Raw genomic sequence first — 20,282 nt, 5'->3', positions numbered from 1 at the left:
ATTGCAGTTGGATAGATTTCCTATGCTTATTGTGGCTAGAGGCCCAATCTTAGCCTCTGATGTTCCATAATAACGAAGGCTCACACTCCTGCCATCCCAAGGCAATACCACCATTCTCTAAATACCTAAATTTTATACATCGCAGACAGTATGTGTTATCTCTTTCCTTGCTTACTGGGGACTGTAATTAGTCCCATAAAAAGATGCCATCAGCAGCAAACAGAAGTCCTCTGAGGCAATTCCCCAGAAAAAAATTGGAAAGCAATTCTGTAGTCTGCCTTGGAAGATAAGGTTAGAGACAGAAAATCCAGATGTAAGGAATGGAGGAAGAGGATGAAAACAAGTTGTCATCCAAAGTAGCCACCAGGGGTGCCTGGGTAGCTCAGTCAGTTAAGTGACTGCCTTTGGCTCAGGTCATGATTCGGGAGTCTCTGGATGGACGCATGGAACTGCATTAGGCTCCCTTGCTCAGCAGCGCGTCTGCTTCTCCCTCTGCTCCTCATCTCGCTTGTGCTCTCTCTCTCTCTGGCTCACTCTCTCTCTTTCAAATAAATAAATAAAATCTCTAAAAAACCAAAAAAAACAAAGTAGTCACCAATAATGTTTAAATATTAGACTTCCTTACAGAATATCTGGATTAGTGTTTATCCAATATAACTTTCTGTGATTATGGAAATGTTCTATGTCTGCACTGTCCAGTAGGGAGACTACTAGCCATGTGAGATTACTAAGTACTTGAAATGTGGTTAGTGCCACATTTAACTTAATTTCTAATTATATTTCATTTATATATTTAAATTTTATTTTTAATTTTTACTTTTTGATTCTCATTTCTCCCACTCCCCCACACTCTATCTCTGACAACCAACAATGTGTTTATTCTCTGTATCTGTGAGCTTGTTTTTTGTTTGTTTGGTGTTTTTGTTTTTGTTTTTTAGAGTCTATAAATAAGAGAGATCATATGGTATTTCCTTCTTTTTTATGGCTGAAAAATGTTACATGTGTGTATCAGACATAATTTCTTTATCCATTCATCCATCACATAATTTCTTTATCCATTCATCCATCGATGGACACTTAGATTGCTTCCATGTCTTGGCTATTATAAATAATGTTGCAATGAACAAGGGGGTGCAGATATCTTTTCAAGTGTTTTCATTTTTTTCGAATAAATACCCAGAAGTGGAATTGCTGTATCATATGGTAGTTCTATTTTTAATTTTTTGATGAACCTCCATGCTGTTTTCCATAGTGGTTTCACTAAATTATATTCCAATTTTAGTATATGTGCTTCCAAAGTGAGCACTGCACTAAATTATATTCCCACCAACAGTGCACAAGGGTTCCCTTTTCTCCACATCCTCATCATACTTGTTGTTTCTTGTCTTTTTGATGATAGCCATTCTGATAGGGATGAAGTCACATCTCATTGCGGTTTTGATTTGCATTTCCCTGATGATTAATGATGTTGTGCATCTTTAAATGTGCCTTTTGGCCATATGCAAGTCTTCTTTGGAAAAATGTCTATTCAGTCTATTCAGATCTGCCCATTTTTAAATTAGATTGTTATTTGCTATGAGTTGCACGCATTGTTTATTTATTTTGGATATTAGCTCCTTATCAGATTCATGATTTGCAAATATTTTCTCCCATTCAGTACATTACCTTTTCATTTAGTTGATGGGTTCTTTTGCTGTGCAGAGCTTTTTAGTATGATGTAGTCCCACTTTATTTTCGCTTTCATTGCTTTCGCTTTTGGTGTCAGATTTAAAAAATCATTGCTAAGACCTACCTGAAGGAACTTACCTATGTTTTTTTTTAGAAGTTCTATGGTTTCAAGTCTGACATTCAAGTTTGTTTTTTTTTTTTAAGATTTATTTATTTATATTAGCGAGAGGGAGAGAGAGTACATGCCAGTGGGGTCGGGGGCAGAAGGGGAGAATATTCAAGCAGACTCCCCACTAAGTGCAGAGCCTATCTCGGGGCTCAATCCCATGACACATGAGATCATGACCTGAGCCGAAACCAAGAGTCAGACAGTCAACCGGCTGAGCCACCCAGGTGCCCCACGTTCAAGTCTTTAATCCATTTTGAGTTGCTTTTTGCGTATGGTGCAAAATAGTGCTCTAGTTTCATTCTTTTGCATGTGACTGTCCAGTTGTCCCAGCTCTGTTTGTTAAAGAGACTGTTCTTTCTCCATTGTATGGCTGTTCTTGGTTCCTTTGTCCTAAATTGATGACCATGTATGTGTGGGTTTACTTCTGGGCTCTCTGTTCTGTTCCCTTGATACATGTATCTGTTTTTATGCCAATACTGTACTGTTTTAACTACCATAGCTTTGTAATAGAGTTAGAAAGCAGGGAACATGATGGCTTTAATTTTGTTCTTCTTTCTCAAGATTTCTATCAGGGTTTTTGTGGCTTTATACAAATTTTAGGATTGTGTATTTTATTTCTGTGAAAAACTTGGTTGGAATTTTGATAGGGATTGCATTGAATCTGAGGATTGCTTTGGGGAGTATAGACATCTTAGCAATGTTGAGTCTACCAATCCATGAGCATGGAATATCTTTCTATTTTTGGGTATTGTCTTCAATTTCTTTCATTAAGGTCTCATATTCAATATACATATTTACCTCGTTGGTTAAATTTATTCTTAGGTATTTTATTCTTTTTGTTGTAGTTAAACAGGATTCTTTTCTTTTTTTTTTCTTTTTGATGGTTCATTATTAGTATATAGAAATGCATTTGTGTATTGATTTTGTATCCCACAATTTTACTGATTTTATTAGTTCTAACAGTTTTCTGATGGAATGTTTAGGATTTTCTATATATAATATCATGTCATCTGCAAATAGTGACAACTTCATTTTTTTCCTTTCCAATTAATTTAATTAAAATTTAATAGTACATGTAGCTACAGGTTCCAGTGCAGGTCTGGTCCTTTTACTCTTAACTATTTCTTTTTCTTAACAAAATGCACAATTTGATGCTGCTATAAAATTGTTTAAAAATTGAAGGCACTGATTTTATTAATTCTTGTCATGAATTTTCCACATGAAACTAGATTTGTGATGGGTTGGAGATTTTATCCTCTTCGTACAAAGACAAGCTTTTACCATGTAACTAACTTCAAGGGAAAATTAATTATACCCAAACTTTGATTTTTAAACATTGTATAAGTTATTTGGTTTAGTGGTGATGATTACAGAGTGATGGGAAAATATTTAAGGTACTCTTAGGATTGGTTAAAATGGTAGATTTTGATGTTAAATATATTTTACCACAATAGAAAATTATATGCTCTACTTTTTATTGTGTTTGATTTCAGTTTAATTTTGTTAAAATATCCCACTGCCTGTGGGTCTTGCTGAGAATTTGGTCCTGCATGTTCCTGGCTGTGATGTGTTTCTTCTTGGTGAGGCTGACCTGCCTGAGAAGTACATTCTTGTTCAGAGAAGGAAGCAACTGGACTGGTTTATAAGGAGGGATTTCAGTGCTCTTGAATCTGACCTGGGATCTGCACCTGCCTGAAGATGTGGTTTCACAGGTTCTCGGTATGTTTCTGTTCTGCTTTTGTTTTTTCTTTTTTTTTTTTTTTTTTAAGAATTTTTATTTATTTATTCATAGAGACAGAGAGAGAGAGAGAGAGAGAGAGAGAGAGAGAGAGAGAGAGAGAGAGAGAGGGACAGAGACACAGGCAGAAGGAGAAGCAGGCTCCACGCAACAAGCCTGATGTGGGACTCGATCCCGGGTCTCCAGGATCACACCCCGGGCTGCAGGCGGCGCTAAACCGCTGCGCCACCGGGGCTGCCCCTGCTTTTGTTTTTAAACTTACTAGAATCCTGAGGTCCCCTTTGTTTGGTCTCTCCCACATAAGCAGAAGGGTTTACAGTTGGGGACTCCTTGAATCAGGTGAGGTTCTTCTCTTGGCTTTTACTCTCACCCATGCTTTTATAAGCTGACTGGAGATAGTCTGGAAGCCCTGGTAGTATATTTGAAGAGAGGCCCCCAGGAGTGATATAATCAGGATCTTTAATGAGCCCTGCAGCATGGTCACTGATGACAGTGGTTGCAACTCCTGACACTGGGGAAGGTGCCTGGAGGCCTGCTGCTGTGTCTACAAGTGTGAGGTTGTTTCCGGGGCCGTGATGGGGGCACTTGAGGGGTAGGGGCTTGAGTAGAGGCTATTTGAGCTGGTAGGAAAGTCTTTGAGTACTTAAACATCCAATGTAGTCAAGTGGATGCTTACAGCTTGAGAACAGGCTCCTATGACGTAGAGAGCAAACACCGGGAATGATATTCTCTCTTCCCTTGGATCTCATCAACTTTTGCCTCTCTCTGCTACTCCAGTACTCCCCTGTGCTTAGGGTTTGCCTTAGGGAAAGGCAGTGCCCTGCTTCAAAACCCAGCCCTCATTCCCTGCACTTTTCCATCCTACTGCCATTTATTTGAGTTTTAATCCTTTCCTTCTCAAATATCTTCTGTGAGGGTCACAAATTAGTAACATTTTGGTAGTTAATACCTACCTAGCAGTTGTTAAAATACTAGATCCCCAGGAACAAGAGGTGGGCAGGCACATTTCCTTGTGGCACAGCTCTGCTGTGGTTGCATATAGGTCTTGTGCAGAATTCTGCTCTCAAAGAAATGATACCTATAATCAATTAGGGTAGAACAATGAAAAAAGCAGAGGCTGTGAGGATATGCTCAAATCTTGGCCTGGCTGCGAACTGGGCATTAATCTCGGTAAGCCTCAGTTCCCATATCTATAAAATGGGCATAAGAACTGTACTCCCTCATAAGACTGTATGGTTGAAATTATATCTGTGAAGTACTAGATATGATACTAACGGGCCATTTTTTTAAATACACTGTAGAGAGATTTATTAAAGAGTGATTATAAATGTTTTTCAGTATTTAGTTATGGAAAAAAGGAAGAAACTAATTGCTCTCTGCCAATTTTAACCTCACATATTTTCCCACAATTTGTCTCACAAATGTAGAAGTGTAAGTTTTGTAACTAACTTTCAGAAATCTGTTTCCTGGTTTCTAATTTGAGCTCATTAAAGACTGAAGGAACCTAACTGCAGACTAAGTCATTGCGGTGCCAGGTGACTGGGATTGGTCAGGTGGACAGGAAGTAGAAATGAGGGTTATCTGTGTTGGGGCACAGAAGAACTGGCTTTAGCAGTAGGTTAAGCAGACTCTTGAAAAACTTAATTCTTGTTTTTGTAGTGCAGTGAAGATGAATGGGTCAGTATTTGGGAAGAACTTTAACCTGATAGTAAAAGTTAATCTGAGTTAAATGTTCATATTACGTCTCTTAGGAACAAATTTGGTTTGTAATTATTTAAACCAAAGTGGATGTTGCTTCCCAGTCTCATGAAAGAATTGCTTATGGTTGAGATAATCTGTGTCTCTACTCCATCATTGCCTATTTTACATTGTTTGATTTGAAACGGTCAACCCTTTGGGATTTCTAATTTCTTCTTCATTTTACTCCACACAGAGATCTGTGATTTACATGAATAATTTCATCAACATCTGCAAATCCTAAGTTAAAACTTTAAGATGCCAAAATTGGCACAAAAAATATTTAAAGATGGTATTTTAAAGGTAATGTTTAGTGCTGGGAAAGATGTAGTTAGAGGCACTCATGCTGCTAATGGTAATATAAAAAAAGCCTCCTGGAAGTGAGTCAGTGATATGTATCAACAGTTCTAAAAATGCATATAACTGCCTTGCAGGAATTCCAGTTCTAGTGATAAATCCCTGGGAAATAATAAAAGGTAGATGTACTTATCTACAAGTATGTTTATCAAAGCATTATTTATGATAGCAAATACTGGAAACATTACAAATGTTCAGGGTTTGGGAATGGTTAACTGGACTATAGCATACTCAAGTGAAAGATTGTTATATAAGGAATTAAGTGTGAAGTTTCAGAAGAATTTTTAATGATATGGTAAATATAATACAATATAGAGAGAATTGTAATTAATGGATTAATGTGACAGATATTTTTTAAGTACCTAGTGTGTGCCAGGCATCATCATCAGTGTGCAAAATAGAATTTATATGCCCTCAAAGAATGTATATTTCAGTGGGGAGGGATTGAAGAGACAGACAATAAATAACAAGGTTGATTAATAATGAACTACATAGTGTGATAGAAAAATGATATGTGGTATAGCCAAAAGAAAAAAAGAATTGAACGGGACAAGGGGCTTCATCATGAGTTCTAGGTTGTAGGTGAGTTGTGATTTTGAATGGGATAATCCAGGGGTGCCTGGATGGCTCAGTGGGTTAAGCATCCCACTCTTGATTTTGGTGCAGGTCATGATCTCAAGGTCATGAGACTGAGCCCTTCATTGGGCTCCCTCAGTGTACAGTCTGCTGGAGATTCTCTCTCTGTCTCCCCAGAGAGAGAATGCCATGCTCTCTCCCTGCTTGCATGCTGTCTCTCGAAGAAATAAATAAATCTTCAAAAAATAAAATAAATGGAATAATCCAAATTAGGCCTCATTGTAAAGGCAGCATTTGAGTAAAGACATGAAGGAATGAGACTGTTAGCCATGTGGAGATGTGAAGAGTCTCAGGCAGAGGGGATAGCCAGTGTCAAGGCCAAAAGATATAAAGTACTATAAACAGTATGATTTCAGTATGGTAAGACATATGTGCATGTATTTTATTTATCTCATCTATTTATAAGAAAAACATTTTTAAATTCTTAATACTTCCAGATTACTTTAAAAATTTCTCTAAATCAATCTTATGATTATTTTCTATCATCTCCATAAAAGGTAATTATTAAGGTTTTGCAGTGGTCACTCTTATATAACCTGGGTCTCAGTGTGTTCATTCAGTTTGGGTTAGGTGGGGGATTCAAGATAAGAAGGGAAAACAGCACAACTTTTTTTCCCATGTCCTTTTTTGCTACTGTCTCCTGACAAGTGGTAGAAATCTTAGTTTGTGCAAAAAACTTGTAAAATTATGAATTGCTAAGGTTAGGCAGTCCATTGTTCATCAAGAGACCCCCTCATTTAGGAGTCTCCAAGCGGATGCTAATAGCAGAAAAATAAAAATGTTTCAAGGAGGAACAGTGAATTAAGGAACATAGACAGTTTCTAACATTTCACAAACCAGATTGTAAATCAAATTTAAGAGATATGATCATCCGAAATCTTAGATCACTGTACTTGCATGAATTCTCCCTTAAAAAAACACTTCTATCGGAGGAAGTAAATGCTTTATTTTTTTTACAGTGATATCTTTTGAAATAGAATTTATAACACTTTTGTCATTAGAACAGATGATATTCACCTAGCTCTTCAGTGAATTTAGTTCCCAACAATGGCAATTTCCCTCCTGATTTTTAAATTTAGTGACTATATGATTTTTCTAACTTTTCTTTTTAGTTACATCAGTGTTTCTCAGCATATTTTTTCATTCTTCCCATCAAAACAGGAAAGCCTCAACACATTGTAGTTGTGTTTATCTTTTTTCTTAAAAGAATTAAATAGAACTGGTCAGGGCTCTCAGCTGAACATTTACAGCTAACTGTGCTGCATAGTACCTGATAGGAGACATAACCTGTAAGGGAACAGGTTTCTGCTGTGAAGGGCCCTGAGAATATTATACACAGAAGAGGAAAAAAAAGTGAGGTCAGAAATGATTAACGGCCTTAGTTACTGCCAAACACACAAAATCTTTTAAGCCAAATGCCCTTTAAAAGTTTGTAGTTGGCCGCCTTGTAGGGAACATAAATAAGGGCAAAGCAATAATAGTTGATACTTTTAGGTCTATAAATAAATACTTTATACATATATATTTAAAAACCCTAAACATTTGTGAGATCATTTAAACACTCCTGGATGATATGTTGTATGACTGGCCTGCATATATGCATCATTGTTTAAAAATATAAGGACAGTTCTCTGAGCTTATGTTTCATGTGGTGCCTTAGGCATTGTAGATGGAGGGAACTGGTATGTATTGGAATCAGGAACTTCCATCTGGTTATTTAAATGGGTTACTGAGAGCTGCTCCTGCTTACTTGGCTCTCTACAAATAAGAAGTGTGGCATCAGGCACTTTTCTTGATGTTGAATGGCCCAATTTACCCCGCACCAAAAATTTTACCTAGCCTTTGAGAAATAATTTCTAATTTTAGAATGAGTCTTGTTTTAAAGAACCTGTTTTCATAATTTTCTGTGTTTGCTTGTAAATCTAGTTGGGATGAGGGAAGATCAGAGTCTCAATGTGTAATTAAGTATGTAACCTGTGATTGAAACTCCAAGGACTAGGGTCTTGTCTCTGCCTAAACTGGTGAAGGGGGCTGTTCTGCAGTGGAATACCTGGAGCAGGCAAGTCACCTGAGGCTCCCCTCACCTGGGCTGGCTTCATTCCCTTATGATGCTAATGCGTACCTACCTCTGTAACTTCCCTTCCGGGTGATTGTTACTCTGAGAGATTCCAAAATGAGAAATTGAGGCTTCTGGGAAAGCACCTTAGCTATTTTGCAGGAAGACAGCTTGAGCAGCATCCTCAAGACTTGATGGTGAATTCAGACTCACGGGGAGCCACTCCCAGTCCAGTGCCATACAATTCTCTCTTAGCTTTATTTTCTGTGGATCCAGCCACATGCATAAGAGTCCTGCATTCTTCTTGCCATGGGAGCATCAGACTTAGCAATTATGTTTGAGTTTTATGGCTTTAGTCATCAAATGTCCTGTTTCGGCTGCAGTTTCCCTTTAGTACATGTTCTCAAAAATGTAAAGTACCGATATATAACGTTGACTAATTGCTTTTGGTGTGATAACTGTTTATGTTTTTGAACCTAAGTTCTGAGTCTGTTTGTTACTGTGTTAGTTACTCTGAAACAAAGACCACATTTAGGCTAGGTTTTATCTTATTTTAACTTTCTTTGTGTTTTTATACCCAGCAACCTGCATGGTTCCTGGCACCCAGCAGGATTTCAGTAAAAACATATTTAGTGAGGGAGTTGCACATCGGTCCATAAGAGTTTCTCTCTTTATTCAAACTGTAATGCAATCCACAAATTTGAAGTTCACTCTTCAAATATAAAAATGTAAAATATCCTGAAACACCATCTCAACTCTTCCCTCACACATGTTTTGATACTACCCACCAAAGAGTAGCTTAATATAATAAATAGAACTTCTAAAGACATCTCTAAGCAACTTCTGACCCCTTGAAATGAAAATCTTTCTGTAGAGGAAAATATATAGAATTTTTTCACCTTTAATTGATTGAAGATGATGGTGCCTGGAACTATTTTTGAAAATAATTTTGATCTAAAGGAGGAAAAAAAAATACATGTGTTTCTTCTGAGCACTGCTTTTTCATTTTTCTAATGGGCTCTTCACTATTGTTTTGTCTGAATGCAGTTTTTTATTTGTGTTATTCCAGACGTGGTCCTACCACAAGCATCTTTAAACCAGACATTAATAGCATAGTTCACAGTCATTACTGCCAGTGCTCAAACACAAATATTGCATTTGTGTTTGCAAAAGCTACACATCAGATGTTAATTAAGTGCATTTGGTTTTTTTCTGCTTAAACAATCTGGCATAAAGAGTTTACATCTATATCAGTTCACCATAAGGTCTCTACAATATCTGAATCACCAGCCATACAGTATATGATAAATACAGTGTTTCCACACAAGAAAATAACAGAATTGTCAGGAAAACATCAGGCCTGTTATATTTCCCTGTGAAATAATAGCAACTGAATCTCAGTTTCTTTTTCTTTTTGATAAAAAAAAAGTATTTAGGAGTAAACACCAATATTTAGAATGATAAATTTTTCATTAAAGAACACATGGAAAGTGAAATCATACCAAAGATTTTTTTCCTTGTTTTTAGCTTGCTTCAGGGCGTTTTGACAGTTGCGTTGGAATAAAATTGGAATTTCAGCTTTGCAGTGAGGAGATTCATGCTGCCGCCAGAGCAGCCGAGTGCCAATCTGCAGGAGGCAGGAGCGGAGCGAAACCGCAAACTGAGAAACAAACTTTCACATCAGGTTTCTAATTTTAGAGCAAAAAAATTGAATTACTTTAATTGTGACATTTAACTAGAAATACGATTTGCTGGGATTAATTATCTCCCTTATTTAAAAATTCTCACTAAGTTTAAATTAGCATAAAAAATCAAATTCAGCATTTGAATAAGGTCAATGGGACTGCTGAATTTAAATGCAGAATTTGATTCTTTAGAATTGGATCACAGTATTGGTGCTGGACTTGGGAAGGATTAAATGGAGGAAATTGGAAAAGCATGCATTTGGGTAGAAAGCAGGGTTTTCCCCCCCCTTCCCCTTTCTCTCTCTTTTTTCAAGGGAGAAATGGGTCGTGGCCTCATAACCCCACAGGGAGGAAACTACTACCTGATTAGTTCAGGAACTTCTCAGATTCATTGAATGTGTCTGTATTCACTGCTTGAATAAGGTAAAGCACTAAAATCAAATTAATTATTGTATAACTAAAGTTTAACAGAATGTAAAATACATATACAACAGGGCATACACAAAAATAATCATTCTGTATTAAGTGGTTACCTCTTATTTTAGTTAAAAGAATGTAAAAGTTACTTCTGATGTTTAGTTTTATTTTTCTCTGAAACAGTTAACTTTAGAGTATGCTTTTGAAGGAATCTTTAAAGTAGGGTTTTATTTTAATTAAGTAAATCAGTATTGAGACAAGTGTATTCTTTATGGAGCTCCTGCACTCTAGGTTTAACATCTAAACTTTTTTTATCTTTAATAATTTATCATAGGCAATGAATTCATTTTTTAACAAGAATGATTAACTTTGCAAATTCTACTAAAAAAGGGATAGTTATTGGAGTGCCTGGGTGGCTTAGTTGGTTAAGCATCGCTGACTCTTGATTTCTGCTCAGCTCATGATCTTAGGGTTGTGAGATTGAGTCCCATGCTGGGTCTGAAGGCTGCTTAAGATTCTCTCTCTCCTGTTCCCTCTGTGCCTCACCCCTACTCTCTTTCTTAAAAAAAAAAAAAAAAAAAGGGATAGTTATTAGGCATGTGATGATAAAAGGCCCTTTAGAATTTGGTGGGTAGGAGATATAGGAAAAATCCCATGGCTACGGGGATGGAATGGTCCGTGCCACTGTAGTGGGGGGAGGAAGAGCCCTGGGTCTCTATGAAGGAATTTCTGTTGAACGTGACTTGCATCCCTGGAGTACCTGGGTGGCTCAGTCAGTTAAGCATCTGATTTAACTCAGGTCATGTTCTCAGGGCCCTAGGGTGGAGCCTGATGGCCCTGCATTGGGCTCTACACTCAGTGGGGAGTCTGCTTATCCCTTTCCCTCTCCCTCTGCCCTTTTCCCCACTCATTCTCTGTCTCTCTCAAATAAAAAAATAAAATATTTAAAAAAAAAATAAATAAAATAAAATAAAATATTTTAAAAAAATTTTTTAAAAAGTAATTTGCTTTCCCAATGGGATAAACTACATGTAAATATCTGAATGTTGATTGGCAGATCAAAGTTCTGGATAGCAAAGCACAATAGGCACAATATGTATTTTGAATAGTTGTTCTTACTATAACCCAGTACATATATGTTCCTTAGCAAAATCTGAGTGTGATCCAACTATTTGTTGGGAAGATGGTAAAAATGAGGCCACTTCTTGAGTCAGAATAGGATATATATATATATATATATATATATATATATATCAGCTTTGAGGAAATAGGACTATTTGTAACATTACCTGTTGAGGGGCAGAGGAGAGAGAAACCATGCTTGGATATTTTGTTAATGAATGACATTAGCATTGACAAAAAAATTTCCAATTGTACTCTGTGAAATGTTAAAACCGATATAATTCTCAAAGATATTTAGAGTAAGTGATTGGTATATGAAATTATGAGAGAGAGATGTATTGACTGTTAGGAAATTTAATTTTTATGAAATCAGCATTATGGAGAAATGTAATCTGATTCATTCCTGCAGAATTCCCAGTAGGAGGAGGCCCAGCTTCGGGAGTTGAAATGTTTCATTATGTACATGTGTGGGAAAAAGATGAAATGTGGTTTCCGTGTGCTGATTTTCCGTAAAACGTCTATTAGTATGAAAGTACACAGGCTAGGCAGCAAAACCCCCAAACCACGGCTGTCTGGGAGAAAGTGAACTCAGCAGGATATCTCTGATGGAGACTGACATCATGAGTAATAAGTTTGAAAGTAGCAAGAGAAAGCAATGACAGTAAAATAATGTTGAAGTAGTAGCTAAGGAATTGTCATATGCTGAAGATGAGGTCAGCCTTTTATCCCCCATCAATCTCTAGTTAACTTTGCTTTTGGAAATGTAAGGTTCCCCCAAAATAAAGAAATTGCAAACCTAAGCTTTTTATACCAATGCTAATTTAACCAAGTTGTCCATCTTATAATGTAAACTATAATTAGAGCAGGGCTATTTATGTAACATGAGCTACACCATCCCTGAGGCAGGGAAAAGCGGGACATTTGCCCCTAGGCTCTAGAGTAACAGGGCTCTAGAGTGGCAATGACAGTCCCAGTCCCTTGGGAAGCTGGAAATGGAAGAGGTGCCTCCAACAGGTTATACCAGAGGAGGTGCACATAATACTCCAAAGTCTGCCAAATCCACATTGTCATGAGACACAAGTGTCTTTGCCCTTCCCAATTCTAAGGCCATATGGCACTTTTAAAGCTACCTTCTTCTCTAGGCAAGACTGTTGTTGAGATTAATTTGAATCAGATGTTAATCAAACTCTGATGACAGGTGTGTATTGGAGGAAGAAGAGATGGGTACATAGTGTGATTTACTCCTGTCACCTTCACCCTGAGGCTTTGGCACTGAATTTCAACCCCTGTGGAAATGGCCTTGGAAATGAATCAAAGGCCAAAGGGTTTTGCTGCTGTTGATATTTATTTATCATGAAAGTGTACTTTCATTTTTCTGTTGATATTTTGGAAGGTCTAGGCTCTTCTTATGATTTAGGCATGGGAGCCAGCCCATATGTGATGAGTTGCAGTGTTACCATAGACTTTCAAGACTTGGCTTTGGAAAAAGAGATCTCTAGTGCCATTCAGGGCTCAAATGCCAATGGATTGAAGGGCATCCAAACAATGAGTTTTCCTCATGAAGGGAAGGGTTTTGGAGACCAAGAAGCTATGGAAACCTCAGAAGACTCTCACTGCATGACTTAGAAGTGACCTTGGGATCATTTTTCTTATGTATCTCCTAATTACATAGAAGCTCAAGTTAAAAAGTTGATGAATGATCAAGAAATTGGTAATATGGGAAGAACATTAATTGGATTTACTCCCCAAGAATGCAAGAACTGTGCCAAATGTGCTGTAAAAGAAAGTACTGCGGAATTCTGGAAGGTGTGGGAAGGGAGGTATTTTCATGTGATCCAGTCTGAGACTTCCCTGAAATTTTAAGGAAAATATCAATCACGACACAGTTTTCTTTTGGCCAATAAAGATGAAAGGAAGATCCGGAGAGCTTGGTTGTAGCTGTGAGGTGGAAAATTCTCTGTTCAACAAAAACAGGTATTTATAGACTGTAATCACCCTATGATATTTCTAGTTGTTGTTAACACTTCATGAGAACCTACTCTGTATCAAGTTTATGCCCTGTTCTACATTAGAAGCGTTCCTGAATTGGCTGGATAAAATAGCCATGGTTCCTGAACTACTTTTAATTATTGTGAACAAATCTAAAAATGGATTCAGTTCATCTGATTTTCCTGAATTCTTTATTCCTGAGTTCTGTATTCAACTCTCATTTTTTGAGTAATCATTTTTAAAAATGTACACTTTAAAAGATCAAGTACTAAGTGACTAAAGCGTAGGGAGAATTAGAAAATAAAATTTCTTTTTCAAAGCATGATTGTCCTTTTCTGCCTTCCCAGTTTCAGGATGACCTATTGTTCATTTTAGAGGTAACTCCAAAAGCCATACTTGTCTAATTTTTTAATGTTTATATGGGGAGATGGAATGGTGGTATTGGGCTTGGCTTCAAGGAATTGTGTTTATCTTTTTTGGAATTTAAATGGAAAATCTGAAGGTTTAGGGAATGTATTGCTTTTGAGCAAAGAGAAGGGTATCAGTGTAAGAATTTTACTTGAAAGAAATCAAAATATGTAACCTCTTTGTGAACTAAGAGAAGCCACTTGTTGATTCTGGCAATTTTTTGTAAACACTTAGTATTTATATTGCTTTAGTACAAGGTGCTTTCTCTCCATAAGGCACAAAGAAATGAATTTTTTCCATAGATTTTGTTTAACAAGAAAGATTATCTTGTCTAGTAAGAACATACAATGTGAATTTATTTTAATGAGTAAAAAAATAAGAGGTTGAACTCAGTCTTTTATAGGATTTAGTCACCTATCCTTATATATATATATTTAACTTACCTTTGACTCTGGAATCTGATTGCATTAATTTTGCTTCAGAATTGTGATTCTGTGGGTGTTTTTCACTGTCAATATAAATACGACAAAGATAAATGATGGACCAGGTATGGTTTTCAGTCATAAAGAAGTTTTGTTGTGGTGGTGAAGAGAGCAAATGCTGTCCATTTAGACCTGCTGGGCCAATTTCTTAGTCTGTAAGAGCTGAGAAGCAGAAACGCTTCATTCTTCTTTCATTTTGGTAGAGGCCACATAACCTAGTAGGATGAGCACTGGTCAATGGATTAGAGGACGTGTGTTCTGGTCCTTGCTCTCATCTTCCATGTAGCTGTAGTTCCATTACCTATGAAGTAGGGAAAATAGTTCCACCTTGATGGAAGGCTGTATTCTAGGGGAATAAAATGAAGTACTTGGTAGACTGTAATGCAAAAATGAAATTATTATTCATACTCTTTGCAGATCTCTTGTGGAGCTTTGGTTCAGCTTTGGGCACCGAAACTAAACCGATAAGGGAGGGTAAAAGCAGCTCATGCCACTGAGTCATTCGGGGTTGTAGGAGTTGATTGATTTACCAGTTATGTGCATTAGCCTCTTCAGGTTCCTATCACTGTATTCCAGACCACTGGCTTCGAGTAAGGCCTACGTAAAACCAAACACCCATTAATCGGGTGCAGAGTTTCAGTTTTTGAAGTTGAAAAAAATTCTGGAGATGGATGGTGGTGATGGTTGTACAACAGTGTGAATACTAAGTGCCATTGAACTGTGAAAATGGTTAAAAATGGTTAAAATGGTAGATTTTATGTTATGTATATTTTACCACAGTTAATTACTAAAAAGTATATATTAAGTTCACAAACGTTAAAAAAGTGTGAATAAGATAATTTTACTAAGCCTATACTTTCTAAATAAAATGTTGGCAAATTTCTAATATCTGTTGAAGTATACAAACATGAGACCTGCTTTTCCCTTTTAATCTATTATGATGGACTCTGGCACTGCATGTGAAGTTTAGTTAATGGTTCAAAATAGAGTTAATTAAATTTGACCTTTGATTCAACTGTCTATTTAAAAACAATAATTTACCATTTTTTTGTTAAATACATAATTTTCAAAACCAGCACAATCACATATCTTACCTCCGTTCATATTCTAATTCCCCTTTTCTTCCTACAGTGTTTCTCTCTTCCCCCTTTCCCTTGCCCCACCATGGTTCTTTAGAAAATCTGAAACAGCTGTTAAGTTCCTGAAGGTTTATCCTATGGACAGATGCAGTATATATCCCTAGCTCTTTCTATGCAGAAGTAGCTGGGATGGATCTATCACAACTAGGATTATCAAATTGGGTTGAGATAATCTGACAAAATGAGCTAAGAAATACCCTGACTCATATTAACCTTTTCTCTTATTGGCCTCTTAAAAGCAAATGGACAGTTTGTGGGAATGTTTCTGCAGTACTTCTCTTTTCATTGGACCACAAAGTGGACATTGTATGGACTGTGGCTTCCTAGTTCATCTAATCCCCGGCTCCTGCCACAGGACTTTGTCCATGACTTGTGCTAATTGCAGATAGAACAAAATCGATGTGGACAAATAGATTTTACAGTTTATGAACTCTTCAGTGTTTTTGTTCTATCCCACTTTAAACTTCAACTTTTAGTCTCTTAGAAGAAAGACAAAGAAAGCAAAATGCTGGATTGTGAGGGTGATAAGGACCCTTGATGTCGTTGTTGTGGAGTGAGTTGTCATTTGTTGGGCTTGATTCAACAGTAAGTTAAACTATTTCATCATAAGGGGCCGAGGATAGGCTAGATAAAATATAACTGCAAAATAAAACAAAATGGCGGGGGTTGATATTTTCATTCCTCAACATAATGAAAAGCCTTGCTCTGTAATTGGTTTGTACTGTCTTGGAAGTGGCGTCCATGGCCCACAAAGGACCACTCTATGAGAGATCTGCAAGGAATTTATCATTCCCTCTGGCTGAGCCAAAGCAGGCTTGATATACAATTTTGTTTAGTATAAATATTCTCATGTTACTGTTTATTCTGTGGGGATATGAGGATCTCACTGACAGGGTACGTGCTCCACTGCCTTGCTTTTAAAAGGCATTTATTTGACTGTTGTTTGTACTTGCCCAGAAACTTCAGAGAACAGCCCAGGAACTTGTTTGATAAGCATCCAGACCATGCTCCCGGAGTATGTCGTGCTCGGGGGTTAGAAAAGCTTATTGTTTTAAGCAGGCCTGCATATGGCTTTGTAGGGGCCCATTTTTCATAGGTAAGAACAATTAGGACAGAATTAGACTACTTCTCCAAGGCCTAAGAAGAAGGTTCACCAGGCTCTCTCCTGGTGAGCGTGGCTCAGTTGGACTCAGTGTGGCGTTGGAGGACCCTGCCACTTCTTTTGTCCCCGTTCGCAGTTCTCTGGGGCAAATTAATTTGTTGTAAATTAAGATGTGAGTCAGAGACCTAAACATGGAATAAATTTCTCTAAGTGTGCAGTGTGGGCGCCGTCCAGCTATTGTCTGTCAGCCACACGCCCACCCTTCCACACGCTGCTCTGTACCACTGGGACACTGCAAATCCTAGTTGTTCTTTGCCAGCTGCTCTCCTGTTAGGCTCTGCCAACGTAGGGCCTGGATGGGAGGCTCTGCCAACGTAGGGCCTGGATGGGAGGCTCTGCCAACATAGGGCCTGGATGGGAGGCTGCAGAGCAGCAGGGACAGGGGCCTGCTCTTTCCTACCTGCTTCCGGTCTCCGACAGCCCCACCACAGCAGTGGCTCTTGAGCTGACAGGAGCTCCTAGTTCCACGTTCCAGCTTTTGTTCCTGACACTTTCAGAGCTGGCCTCATCCTGTTCCTCAGAAGCCCCAGCAGCTCGCCGAGGGCTGTCCTCAAGCTTCTAAGCTCTGAGAACCCCCGCCTCCTCCTCCCTTTGCGCCCTAAGGCTTCCAGGCATGCTGTTTCCTGCCCTGGGATCTCTGGGGTACCATCGTCTGTCTTTCCTCCTTTGCTTCGCCAACAGCTTTTGGTTGACCAATTCTTTATTTTCTCTCTTTTGCAATACTTAATGGGGTTTCTGTTTCCCTGACTGGATCTTGTCAGAAATAAGTCTGTCAGCAGACTGAATTGGAGGAAGGGAAAATAAGACAGAAAATATTCAGGTTGAGAGTATAGTTTTATTAGAAACAGCCCATTGATGATTACTCGCCTTCTCTTCTCATTAGCATTTTATTCTCATAATTTCATCGTTTTGTTTATTGCCAAACCTTAAGTTCCCTTTGACAGTCTTGCTGTTCCTTCGACTAAGAGAGAGTCTGAATGCTGATCTGGAGTAAAGGTGGGAAATATTATGATAAACAATTGGGTGGAGTTTCCCAATGAATGCCTTTCCTGTAGTAGCTGGTTCTACAATTAAAAATGTAGACTAACGTAATTTTTAAAATGAAATTCTTTTCAACTATAATAGTTATGTATCTTTCTTTGTGTATCCATCTTCCCCTGCCATGTAGATGATGCTTTTTAGCCAATGGTAGGCTCCCAGCCAAACTCCTTTCCCAAACCCCATGTCACATCCAATTAGCTTTTTCTTAGGAAACCCCATATGTAGCCATTAGCTGTTTCCTATCTTCTTAGGTACCTGTATCTTCATGAAGACCAACTTCTTTGGAGAAAAGTAATCATTGTTACTAATGTAGTCTAGTAATGACCTACTGTTATAAAACTATATTGTTTCTAGTGAGTATAAAGAATTTTTGGTAATTGGTAAATATTACTCTCTGTCCTGAACTTTTGTTTCATAGTTCATCTTCTTTGACCATATCCACACCAATATTTCACAAGGATAAAAGGAAGGTAAAATAGAAACATATGGGAACAGACATCTTAAGTAAACTCTTTAAGCCTCATTAATTGTGGCTACCTTCTATTTAATTCCTAGTAAGTGTCAGGTACTCTTACGTGATTTTCACAACTCTCTGGAACAGGTGATGTAAAGGAATAAAATTCCCCACGTTCTTTTTAGCCTACTGGGTCAACCAGGAGCCTCTTCCCACCATATTTCATACCCTATAGATCTGTGCCACTGTTCTAACCCTGAACACAGTATCCTTGGACCCACTCCTCAGAACTCTAGGCCTCTCCCCCTAGGCCTGGTCAGCTTTTGTCTTTAGTTTCTTGTGACCCAGTTATACTTGCACATTAAGTTGTTTGCTTGATCCTCCCATTCTGTGGTGCCTCTATAGGATAGTCCACCTCAAAGTCCTACATTTCCCCAGACCTTAGACCTCCTTCCAATACTTCTACACTCTTTTCTGACTTACAGTTTCATCCAGATCTGTGTTTTACACAACTAGAATATAATGAATTATTGCCCATTTATTTCTTCCTGTATCTGGAGGATCCATCAGCATCTAGTTTCATAGCTTCCTCTCCTGGACTATCATTGCCTCCTCTGCAGGACCGATCCTGTGCTACCGGGCACACCCCTGCCTCATCAAGAGAGGAAGCGGAGGATGAAGCCCCATATCCCCAGGTTTCTCCCCACAGAATTTCCCGGATGGAGGCACAAAACTTGTTCCAATTAATTAGGAGATTCCTGAAATCACTCCTACTGTCCTGAAAGAGCCAAGTCAGCCACAGGATCTAAAGTGGTCCCCATCAGTGTTTAAGTCAGGGAGGAAAATTGCCACCAGATGGTGCCAAAACTGCAGCTAGGACCAGGTGGGTTTGGATTGTGCAGCCAGTACCCCAGAAACTGACTGCCTGACTGTATAGTCACTTGCGTTCTTTTACTTTGAATTCATATCCCCACATTTTATGCAGTCATGTTCTTTGAACGTGACACATTGAGCTGTGGCATCTCTCATTTGTCTTGTTGGCTAGACTGTACAGTCTGTTAGGCTTCCTTCACAGTATTTATTGAGCACCTACTATGTTTTAGTGGTGCAGATTTACCATGATGCTGATGACACATAAGCTACAGGTACCCTGACTTGCATGAAGCCCTTGTAAGGCCTGGGATAGGCCCTGGCAAAAAGCTCATAAGATTATATAATTTTGTAAAATTGGCAAAGGTATGAGATTTTTTTTTTTTAATGTATGAGATTTTAGCCACAGTTTGTTGAAATGACTGTCTCTTCCCAATTCTACTTCACCATTAAACTTGCTCCCATGACAGGTGGTAGTAGAGGGACCAGGGTCAGCTTCATGGGCTTACAGTCTGTGCAGCAGCACAGGGTCCTGTGCTTGGTTTAAGTGCTTGGCTGTCCCTGAGATTCTGAATAATTTTAAGAGGACCCTCATTTTCATTTGTACCGGGTCTCACAAATTACGTAGCTGGTTCAGGGAGTGGCCATGGGCATTTTTGGACCCAGTTAAAGGGAAAGTTGAGTTGGGAATGATTTGGATTTAGTAGGAAATATGTATGTGGTTCATAGTCATTCCATACATAGCTAGGCTAGTGCCGACTCTTCCAGTGTAGGAATGGCCTCCAGGAATCCTCTCACCCACCGTGATGGCTCACCACAAAGCAGGGCCAGAGGATTGGCATAGATGAATGTGTCCTCTGGTGCTAACACCAGAAATACATAAGCTATGGAGGAAAGACAAGGTTCAGGAGGAAAAACAGGCTAGTGTGTGGAAAATCTTTCCAGTTATTAGTAGCGTAAAACTGTAAGCAGAGGATGTGGTTCTTAATAATGCCCATCCAAAATAGAAACTCTGTCTTGCAGAAATATGTGTTGATGTAGTATATGCAGTTGTAAATACACTAGGTTATTGCCTATTTTCATGATGATCTTACGAAATAGAACTACTCAAAATTCCTTTTTTCTGAGGGAAACAAATTTCTGGTAGAACTA

At 38.3% G+C, this 20,282-nt stretch overlaps 1 non-coding gene across 2 annotated transcripts in view; it reads left to right on the top strand.

The window, feature by feature from the left end:
• Positions 1-3,327: 3,327 nt before the first annotated feature.
• The window catches only part of FTCDNL1, a 135,523-nt gene continuing 118,568 nt past the window's right edge, over positions 3,328-20,282 (top strand). For both annotated transcript variants that reach the window (XR_005385204.1, XR_005385203.1), the window contains exon 1: positions 3,328-3,556. This is a non-coding gene — a transcript (formiminotransferase cyclodeaminase N-terminal like). The remainder of the gene's footprint in view (positions 3,557-20,282) is intronic.

Source organism: Canis lupus, chromosome 37 (assembly GCF_011100685.1).
Source record: "Canis lupus familiaris isolate Mischka breed German Shepherd chromosome 37, alternate assembly UU_Cfam_GSD_1.0, whole genome shotgun sequence".
NCBI classification, from domain to species: Eukaryota; Metazoa; Chordata; class Mammalia; order Carnivora; family Canidae; genus Canis; species Canis lupus.
The sequence above is the reverse complement of the archived record's forward strand: the minus strand, read 5'-3'. Positions and strand labels throughout refer to the sequence as shown.